This window comes from Coptis chinensis, chromosome 5, assembly GCF_015680905.1.
Source record: "Coptis chinensis isolate HL-2020 chromosome 5, ASM1568090v1, whole genome shotgun sequence".
NCBI classification, from domain to species: domain Eukaryota; kingdom Viridiplantae; phylum Streptophyta; class Magnoliopsida; order Ranunculales; family Ranunculaceae; genus Coptis; species Coptis chinensis.
In genome coordinates, this window is record NC_141460.1 from 90,243,101 (window position 1) to 90,253,694 (window position 10,594).

General features: G+C 35.7%; 1 pseudogene across 1 annotated transcript; it reads left to right on the forward strand.

The window, feature by feature from the left end:
- The first annotated feature begins 1,093 nt into the window (after window positions 1–1,093).
- On the forward strand, window positions 1,094–6,814 carry LOC147499942 (phospholipid hydroperoxide glutathione peroxidase 1, chloroplastic-like; annotated as a pseudogene). Its single transcript, XR_015197047.1, has 7 exons — window positions 1,094–1,221; window positions 2,403–2,507; window positions 2,594–2,655; window positions 5,086–5,205; window positions 5,280–5,446; window positions 6,526–6,601; window positions 6,747–6,814. The product of XR_015197047.1 is annotated as a phospholipid hydroperoxide glutathione peroxidase 1, chloroplastic-like (transcript).
- The last annotated feature ends 3,780 nt before the right edge of the window (window positions 6,815–10,594 follow it).

Here is a 10,594-nt window from a genome sequence, read left to right on the forward strand (position 1 = left end):
TTAAGAACTGACCTCAGACGTGAGTATCTTTCTGATGAGTTTAAGGAACTCTATGAAAATAAGGGTATAGCTAGACAGCTAACTATTCCTTATACCCCTCAGTAGAATGGTGTCTCTAAGAGAAGGAATAGAACCCTGCTGGAAATGGTTAGATCTATGATGGCTCAGGCTAACTTGCCCATCTCATTTTGGGGTGATGCATTGTTAACGGCTGCGCACATACTTAACCTAGTTCTTTCAAAATCTGTTGACAAAACACCCTATGAACTATGGACTGGTAGACAACCCGTTTTGAACTACCTTAGACCATGGGGGTCACTACACCAGAATCAATGAAAAAGGACGCACTCTTAGGACTATTATCCCCGTCTCCAATAAAGAACAAACAATACTGTCTTAAATCTTTTTTTCCCGTCGTATTGGTTTCTTGAGTTTGCAAAATGACTTCGCTTTTTGTCCCAGATTAAGGATGAGACAAGGCGTCTGTTAACTTTTTCACAAACCGTCGTAGTTGGTTTCCCCCTTGTTTTTTTCACAAGACCGCCCAATATTTGCACTAAACCCAAGACTAAAATGCAATAAGACAGCAAGAGTGAAGCTTTCGTGGGAGTGCTTTGATGGCTTTATCTCTCTCTCAGTCTCAAGATCGGCAATAACTAGAGCCATCTCTCTGGAGCTTTGGTAACCCCCTCTCCCTCTCTCTTTCAACAAGTTTCAATTTTGTTTAATGTCTTAATTTTTGAACCCCTAATTTCTGATATGGCATGGGGTTTCACAATTGTTTTTCTTTTTAATAATTTGCTCAATTTCTTATGTTTCTTCATTATTTAAAATGCAGAAACCAATCTCTTTGTTCTAATATTTAGTTGATTATTATTTATTTTCTGGGTGGATTGAATTGTGTATGATTTTGTAAGTATATCGCATTTACCCACTTCTTTACTCAAATGAACTTTATTTTTTCCTTAAAATTAAAAATGGATGAAACAAGCTTACAAGTAGTTTTTTTTTCCTGGTTGCAAAGTTTGAAACTCTGTTGAAGCTAAAAAACCAATTCCATCATCAAATGCTAAAAAACTAATTCCATTGGATCATGGTGACCCTTACGTTTTTGCATGGTTTAGAACTAGTGAAGTTCTTTCAAGATGCCATTGTTGAGGCTCTGAAATCTGCGAAGGTTAATTCTTATTCCCCTATTGTTGATCTACTTCCTGCTAGAAGGTAAAGATATGATTTTTATGTTAGTTTTGTTACTATTTAATATGTTTTTGAGTATTTGAAGTGATGTATGGATTTGAGACCATTATATTGGGTGTAAAAGTAATGAATGGTTGAATTTTCCATGAATTAAGAATATGCATAATGTGAAATTCTTTGATGTACTGATACTGAAATAAGGGGTGGAATGTTGATTGTGATATATTGGATGAAGATTAAATTAGTGTAATCTCACCTCATGAGGTGGTTTTGTGACTTGGTATGAACTATATACTTCATATGTCCTGACTAGTTACAGTTATCATGATGCTAATGCTCAACAAAGAAAAATATATGTTGCACCGGTTATTCGGTAGGATTACTCTAGGTTCTTCATGCTATATTGTGAGTTCGTAACAGAACAGTTTTAAAAGTGTGTTTTTGGAATGTTATGTGCTCATTATAAACTGAGAAAAAACAAAGCCTCTTTAGTAAGTGGGATAGTTCAATGGTAATATGTGCTAGGTTTGCATCTAGAGTTGGAAATACAAGTGATTTAAGAGCATCGATCAATTTCCTTATTCTATCTATTTGAAGAACTAACTCCCTTGGTCTTAGATCTTGATGCACATAGATTTGACTATATACTTGAGGAAGAAATTAGTCGTGTCCAAGACAAGCTCACAAGCCCGGGTATTATATGATAGATATTGGAGTGTGCTTTAGTCGAGCTTGAGTATTTTGGGGCTTCACTAGTCATACAAGTCTTATTAGTTATGTATTAAATGGCTACCCATAATATTTTGTGTATACCGATGTTTTTGTATCAAGTTGATTGTATTCCCTTGTTTTGTATTTTGGTTCATAGAACATGAATTTAAAGTTACTAGGGCTTCTCTAGAATCTTCTCAACTTCAACCCCTTTACTCAATATCACTCAAAACCCACCTTCTTCAATGGTTTTCAATATTTCCAACAAAACTTCTTCACTTGGGTCTTTAACATCCACTTTTCTGCACAATGGCTTCTCTCTTCAATCTCTAAAGTTTCCTTCTTTTGTATTAAAAACTCCTAGTACTACAGCTGGTATTGCTTTTGCTAGAGAGCTGCAATGAGAAAAGTATCCATGACTTCACTTGTCAAGGTAATCTTAATATCTTATCCTCTTTTTTCATAATATGGTATTAAGTAAAGTGATTATAAAGGTGTAATGAAAACTTTGTGTTGCAGGATATTGATGGAAAGGATGTTTCTTTTTTAAGTAAATTTTATAGGAAAGCTCTTTTGATTGTCAATGTTGCATCCAAATGGTATTTTATCTTCGAATCAAGTCTTTAATGTTGTTTATTTTGAGAAGTTAGTGTTCTTCTTGTAGAATTTCATTTTTGAATGTCAGTGGGTTGACATCCTCGAATTATAGTGAACTCTCGCACATCTATGAGAAGTACAAAACTCAAGGTCAGTAAAATATTTAAAGATTTTCAATTAAGCACATCTATGAGAAGAAAATATATGGATTGCAAAACAATGAATACATGAATAAGTCATAAATGGTTCTACACTTAGCTAGGTGTGTTAACTCAATTAATCGCCCAAGCTGCTAGATAAGGAACTGATTTGGTTGACCAACTTGAATCTTTATCATTGCCTGCTGAATTTGTTAATTGTACTATAGCCTAAAGCCCCACATAACCAATTGTTTTCCCTTAGGACAACAGATATATGCCCATGAAAAGTGCTTTTGTGTGGTACCTTATTATTCCAAAGACAACATCCCTCCCCTTTCATCTGTTGATATTCCATGTGTTTAGCATCATAAAATCTTGTCTAGGAGGCTTCCATGAGAAATAAAATGCTTATGGTTCTTTGTATGTGATCTTGAAGTTCAGTTTAGTATCTATACCTTTATTACTCAGGTTGTCTTCAATACTTGAATTGGAGCCGATTAGAATCTTAATTTGACTTCATTAACTGCCCCTGTATGCTATCTGTTTTAAGTAGCATAATATTAGAGAAGAGTCTGTTGTTCCTCATTTTCCAAAGTTCATACAGAATATCACAAAAGAAACTCTTCTAACATCGTCAAGCAAGTCCCCAAGTTGTAGATTCCTGCTGATCCATGCCCATTCTTTCACGGCGTTCGAGGACTTCTATTAGTACCACACCAGCTAAAGACTTCTTTCCATACACCTTTTAAGTGTTTAGAGTCAAAATATAGATGCCAATGGTGTTCTTGAGGAGTGGCGTAACTACCACAACAAGGTTGGCCATCTGCCTATAGCAATCTCTGTTGTGTTGCCATCTCCCCCTCACTATACTAGATTGGCCTTGACAATGCCTTGGAGCGACAAGATTGAAGTATTTGTGATTCCTTGTCTCATCATTTTATCTCGAGTGGCTAACTTGCCCATTACCCATAGCAGCCAGCCAAGTGATAAGTTAAATCTTTTAGGAATTTGATATTTGCGCCACAAGATTGTTTTCCGCTCAAACTTATCCACTCTTCTCTTTAGTGCCTCATAAGCTGTCTTGAAAATGCCCCTTAGGATTAATGGTCCAAATAACAGTATCTTTCTTCTTCAAAGTTATTGATATTAGTCTCTATCACTTCATTCTGTACTAGGTGAGTGCTTCCACTGGTTAGTTTGTAACACTACATTGACAGTACATCCTTCTTATATCCATGTGATGTATTTAACTTCAATTTTCAGAATGCCCTTGTTGGTGTGTTGATCATGCCAAAAGTAAGTAAGTTTTCCATCGGCTTTCAAATGTTTTCTGAATTCCTTGGACAAACCAGAAATTTTCGACATTGATATTCTGCTATGTGCCAAATTGGTTCTTCAGCCCTTCGAAATTCAGCCCATTCAAAAAAAAAACATCAGAATCATTACAAATTGAAATCAGAAGAGTTTACAAAGTGGCTGAAATACCAAATTCTTGCAAAGTTCCACTGGGATTGATTCTGTGTTTCCAAAGTTCCAAAGTAGAGATCATTTTGTTCTATGGTTTAGATACCTATGTCTAAGTGTAAATTTCTGATACTAATTTTAGATAAATCATATTAAATTTGTTAACAAATGGATGGAGATCCGGGTTCAGGAGTCTCTGAAGGAAAGAAGTTATGGACTACAACTATGACTTATTTACGTATTGAATGTAACACATCATCAATCAAAAACTTTTTTTGATCGATAGATATTCCTTCCAGTTGTTCTTATGAAAATTTAAGTAGGCTAATGCAACATGTCCATGACGCTACCTCTGAGAATGAATATGGTCTACTTAATACTCACTTTATCCCTAATCCTTCAATTTGGACCTAAGTACCATGGACACTTCATATTCTTAAGAAAATCAATACGGACACTCGCGGTCGGAGACACATGGACACATTGTGCATACAATTTTAAATTAGGGTCTCTTCTATACCCTAAAAGACCAAGAAAATTATCTATTAACATAGTTACAACTCCGTGATATGACACTTTCAAGTTTCAACTAAAGAAAAGTAATAGTGTTTTTTTTTAATTAGTTGCGTCTCTGTATCCCACTTCATATAGGTCGCCGTGTCGGACACACGCATAATCGTAATGTGACTTGGATTTGGACAGTGTATCTTGATCAATTTATCAATATCCGACATAAACTGCAATCCTCCTTCACGCTTTTGGTAAACAACTATCTTAATAGTACATATAAAAGTAGGAAAGAGGAATCTATATATTAGCAAAAGTTACTCTCTTAGTTGTCACATGAAGATGACTCCTTATGCCAGGTAATTAAGTCAAACCCCTAATTTCTTTTACTCGTATTCTAAATTTGATCTCTCTCTCTCTCTAGTTTTGCATTTCTGGTTTGTCTCAAAATCTACCTTTACATATGCAGGACTTGAGATTCTGGCTTTTCCTTGCAACCGGTTCGAGGTGGTCGAGCCCTGGTTCAAATTCAGAGATTAAGCAGTTTGCTTGTACAAGATGTAAAGCAGAGTTCCCTATTTTTGACAAGGTGTGTCAATTGCTAACGATTCCCATGCAAACACTCATTGAACAGACTTGCTTAGTGTTCTTTAAATTTTATAGGTTGATGTGAACGGACCAAGGCTTGCTCCAGTCCTATCGGTTCTCGAAGTCTAGTGCAGGAGGGTTTCGGGTGACTGATCAAATGGAATTTTGAGAAATTCTTGGTTGACAAAAATGGTAAGGTTGTGGAAAGATACCCTCCCACGACCTCTCCTTTCCAAATTGAGGTACGTTCATGTTACTCTTAAAGAGCATTTCAAGAATCAAGAGGTCTTGATTGACATTCTTAAGACTATGTATGCTAGGGCTGGTAGAAACATGATGCATTTAATTTAATCTGTGAATACTGTCATTCGGCTTTCGGTTGCAAAGACCAAGTTGTCGCAATAATATTTTCTAAACCATGTTCTGCTGTTGCAAGACCCTTTCTTTTTTAAAGCGACTCAATTGACTATAATACATTAAATGTTTTCAAGTTGTTCATACGCTTACTCCTATTATGCACAACATACCACTTATAATATAACACTATAGCGAGTATAACATGTATTCGCCAACTGAAGTAACTTCGAAAGTACGAGTACGCATAATAGAGAAGATGAGAAGTGAATTTGTCTGTGTTCTTAGTAAAACTGAATTTGTTACTAAACTATCGATTTGAATACAAAGGATAAGGGAGTTGATGACCCGGGTTTTCCAAAACAAGCTAAGCCGGTATTTCGAAGCTTCCGTGGAGCATTAGAGCTTCAATCTCTCTTGGGACATCTTAATCGGCAACATGTTAATATCCTAGTGATTCTAAGCTCAGAGGTAGAAGAAAACTCTGTAAGAAGTCAATAATCAAGAACACATACTTGAATGATTAACAATTTTTTTATCGGTGTTTTATTTTTTATATTTTTATCTTTTTCGCTTTTGTTCTCAGAATCGTTCAACATAACTGTTAAGATTTATTCTGAAAGGCAAAATATTCCTAAAAGCATATTTGCACTTTTGAGCCGCCACCGGTGAGTGACAGATAGGACATAGGAGGCAGGAGGCTTAAACCTTGCATAACCGAAATGTAGAACCTTGTTTACTCTTTATGTCGTACTTAGGTCCATAGAGCTGGCCAAATCTAAGTTCTAACATTTGTTGTTCATTAGTACCTCACTGTACCAGCTTGCATCTAAGTGGAATGTTTGTGGACAGGGTGTTTTCAAGTTCTTACATTATTGAGTAGTAAAATTAATAAAAAGAGAAAAATAGCGCATGCTATATACCCATATTCATTTTTATGACTAATGCATTTCTTTTGGTGTTGCAGAAGGACATACAAAAGCTTCTTGCTGCTTGAATCTTGCTGAGTTACAGTCTCCCACTAGCCTTTACTTATGCTCAAAGTAAGTTAGATGCAATCTTTGATATAAATTAGTTAAGTTGATAGTTGAAACTTCGGTCCGGGCCAGGTAACAGCTCAAAGTTAAGTGCTCGTGTTTGGTTTAAGTTGAAGAGATTTTATTGTTTTCTAACAATTGTTTGTTATAGTTATTTTCAAGGTTTATGATCTGAATTGCAATGGGAAAGTTACCTTCAATGAAATGTTGGATGTGCTTGAGATTTATTTGGATCTTATATTTGAACGGCAGAGGCGGGTTGGTCATCTACTTCTTGATTTTGTTTGAGTTTGTATGGGGAATTTCTTTGTATGTTTTAGATGAAATGGATAAGGTTTTCCTACCTTTATTTTGGATTGGAATCCTCGCTTATTTTACCGATCTCTCAGATGACTCGGGATATTCGTGTGTTCTCAACTCATTTTTCCCTTCTCAAAACCATTTGAGCACCATGAAGTATGATTCAAATGGGATATTTTTCATTTAGAATTAATGTAGTTGCTCATCCTTATAAATCCAAGATTTAGTTGCAAGTATGTAGGAGATGAGAGTTAAGATCCGAGTAGGCGGTACTATAAATAGTTGACATGTAATTTTGAGATCAACGTGTAGATAGTCGACTTTGTTTAGTCATGGCGTTGTTCCAATGGTAGACCAAAACTTTTCTATTGAATCTTTTTTGGCTAAGGGGGCAAGAGATTCTACTAAGTACTAGAAAGAGGAACGCACAAAATGTCAGATTTTAATTTCTAGCTATCCCAGGTTCTCAATACACACCACCCACTCCAAAAGTTTTACATCTTACTATATTATTTTCCTAATGAAACCCTACAAAGTCCTTAACTGATAAATTGGTAGGAAAATCCCATATAAAACTTAAACATCTTTGGTGGCCGTGGATCTTACAAAGCCCCGGCTACATGCCATAAAGCATTGTAATAATATTTTTTATCTTGGTGAATGTGATTGCTCGGGAAAGATTCAGAGTATTGGCAAATCACCAAATAGATTATCCATTATTGTGATTTTGTCCATTTAGTATACCATGGTAGTAAGTAGCCAACAGCAGTCCCTTTAGGAATGCATTCTTCTACTAAGTATCGATAACGGTCCCCTTGTCTTTGCTATCATGATGTAGTCTTTGGCATCTGGGTGATGTATTCCTTAGAATCTTGGTAAGAGGGGTGTCTCACATTTCTTTTTCCTCAATTGGTTATTGTGCATACAAAATGGTAATCTTGATAGGAATCACTTCAAAGAACTCACATTGTCTTTGTTTTATGGTTTTTTTTTTTTCTTCCTTGTATTATTTTCCATCCATTCTTGAAATGAGCATCCATTACTGAAATGAGTGCTCGAAATCATTACATTATACATGGGGTGCATGGGTGCCTTCTTTGAGGGATACTTATAATATAACTCCACACCGGAGACAGTTCTCTCTTTTTTTTTTGAACTTTCCTTTCATATGTTATTAATGACTCCTTGTAAAGTTAGATATCCTTAAAGTGTAGATGCATTTATCGCTTTGTAGAAAATTAGAAATAATTTTGGTAGTACTTTTTGCCCTATTTGACTTGGTATTCTTTTCATGCACACAGATGTTTCACCTATTGATGCCTTGAGTTTATATAACTAATAATATGATTTCATCTACATGTTCAAGCTAGGAGCACAAAGACCACAAGAAATCATCAATTACTCATTTTTCATCGTAGTATAGCATATTACGCCTTGTGTATTTCAGATACCTTATTTCGGTCTTCTTTGGAACAAAGAGAGACTAACACTTTGGAAGGATGCAGATCACCAGGTTGATTTTATCTTCATTTGTTTGATTTTGTCAACATGAAGTGGCCTAAGCCTATCTTGTGATCTCAACTCAGTTCAGCTATATGTAACAGTGTCATTGATTGTTTATACATGAGTTGTATATATAGTTGTTGGCAATCAAAAAGCTTGAAAACATTGTAACTTTTGGAAATTTTCAATGTATTATATATCAATTTTTGAAATAGGTTGTTTTAGTATGGTGCTTGTGTAATTGATTTTATTAATTGAGAACCTCAAATTAGATATCATTTAGCAAGGGGAAAACAAATTGTATATCAAAAAAAAATTACTTTAAACAAATACGACGGGGAACCGGGTCATTAATTGATTTCCCTAAAATGAAATGGTGACGGAAATGCACGTCCTAAAGTTAGGACACAAATTCACGACGGTTGGACGAGTTCTAGTTATGAAAACATTGAGTACAACACAAAATTTAATTTGCGACGGTTTCAAGTGTCCTAATATTAACGACGACAAAAATTGTCTCAAGTCCCTCGCAATTCTAATTCAACTTACCACTCTATTTCCCGTCGTTAATATTAACGACAGGGCTATACACGACGGACTCTGGGACACTATTTTCCGTCGTAAATCTCGATTTAAGACGGTTTTTTCCGTCGTTTTTTGCCATTTCTGGTGTAGTGGGTGTGCAGCCTTTGTCACTTCTCAAAATCAAGAATTTGGGAAGTTGAGTGCTCCTGGAAAGAAGTGTGTCTTTATAAGATACAGTGAGACTTCTAAGGGGTATGTCTTCCTAGGGGAGGATACTCAAGGGTAGGGGTGGGAATTTGGCCCTAACGACCCTAACCCGGCCCTGACCGACCCGACCCTAAGCCCTCACAACTAAAGCCCTCACAGAGTTTAGGGCTGGCCCGGCCCGGCCCTAATGCCTTCTAGGGCAGGGCTAGGGCTAAGATTCTAAAACATAGGCCCGACCCTAACCAAGCCCTGTTTCATACTTTCACTATAAATACACATACCATAATTGTCCAACTCTTTGTTAAATATTTTCAATTAAAATAACATTGTCCTTTGTAATTTATCACTTACACCCAAGGGTACTTCCAATAACTTGTTTTATATAACAAAAACTTGTCAACTTAGCAGCCATGAAGAACAATGAGCACTAGCCTAATAAAAAATAAGACTTTATTCCTTTGATCATCAAGTCAAAGTCCATAACTTATTATTCTCAATTTCTTTTCTCACTTATTTCTTATAAATTATATTTTTATTCACATCCAAGCCAAGTCTAAAACTAAAGGTTTCCTTCCACACCATTAAAGCAAAATACGAGCTTGGACATTTGTAACATAGAAACCAAAAACACCCTTTGAGGAAAAATGACATTTGTAATCTCAAACCTTTCTCCATCACTTGTTCAAAAGCCAATATTTTCATTTCCATATACAAAGCTTGAATCACTTTTAAATTAGAAGAAAGGTAATATTATATTTGTTTGAATCTATTATAGAAATAATTTATGATATTACAAATAGTTTAACAACTTCCATGACCTTTAACCAAAACTATTATGTTTCTTCTTTATATCTATTACTTCTTCCTTTAAAATGATAATATAATTATTTGTCTATGTATTTCAATGTTAAATGTAATTTCAGTGAGGTTTGAGTACAAGGAAGAACAAATTCCGAACTCTCGATGTACTTCAGTTCATTAGATTGTGGATGTGCATTTAAAATTTTTGGACTTATACAGGATTATTACTAGATTGGTTGGACTTTGAGTTTGTAGATTATTGTACATTTTGTAATATAAATGAGTTTTAAAACTGATGTAAAAAAAAAAAATATATAGGCCGGCCTAAAAGCCCGCCCTAAAGCCGACTAAAAGCCCTTAAAGAGGGCTAGGGTCAGGGTCAAGGCTTGAGGTTTAGACTTGTGACCCGGCCCGACCCGACCCTAATATCTGAAGGGCTTTAAATGTTTAGGGCCGGGCTAGCCCGACCCGGCCCATTGCCCACCCCTACTCAAGGGCATGTCACAGAAATAGAAGCACGTAACGTCAGATTCTTAGAGGATCAATACCCAATGAGGGGTGAGGTTGATAAGGATATACAACTTTACGAAGTTGACAACCTTATAACTGCTGATGAACAAGGCGAAGATGAAACTTTCATCAACCTTGATTCCAGTGACAATG